Below are 634 nucleotides of genomic sequence, written 5' to 3' on the forward strand. Positions count from 1 at the left end.
CAGTTCACAGCCTCTCACTGTTGGACTCACAGCCTGTCCATGGTCATTTACGCATGACGCAACGTGCCTAACTATGAAAAATTGTGGGTTGTTTTATTTTGTTTTGTAACAGAGTGTGTGTGTTGACTCATTAAGGAAAAATGAGAAAGAGCTCTTGTTGCTGGAGAAATAACCCAAAGATATGAAAAGTATAAAAAGTTCCATGCATACAATGTGTACCTACTATGCAAATATTAAACCATAAGAATAAGAGTTACTCAGACACACTTATAAAAACCAATAGAGTTTGCAGCCTCTAGATCAGCCACTGGAAATTAAAAAGAACCCAGAGACAGCAAAGCATTATCAGGATGGGGCATATTTGATAATTAGATTTATTTAAGAAAAGTAAGAAGTATCAAGTACAATCTTTAATCACTAGAATTTAACAGTAGGTTTTCAATATTTGATTTCTGGCTTATGGTAATTAAATAAAACCGCTCACTTTTAATAATTTTTCAAAAAAAAACCACAGTTGATTTGAGGTCATTCATTTAATAATTTGGTTTCACAAAACATCAGTACTGAATCATGACATTGTAAACATGATTAAAATATATCTTAGGCTACAAAAAAAAAAAAAAAAAAAAAAAAA

The sequence above is a fragment of the Acomys russatus genome, chromosome 23 (genome assembly GCF_903995435.1).
Source record: "Acomys russatus chromosome 23, mAcoRus1.1, whole genome shotgun sequence".
In the NCBI taxonomy this organism is placed as follows: domain Eukaryota; kingdom Metazoa; phylum Chordata; class Mammalia; order Rodentia; family Muridae; genus Acomys; species Acomys russatus.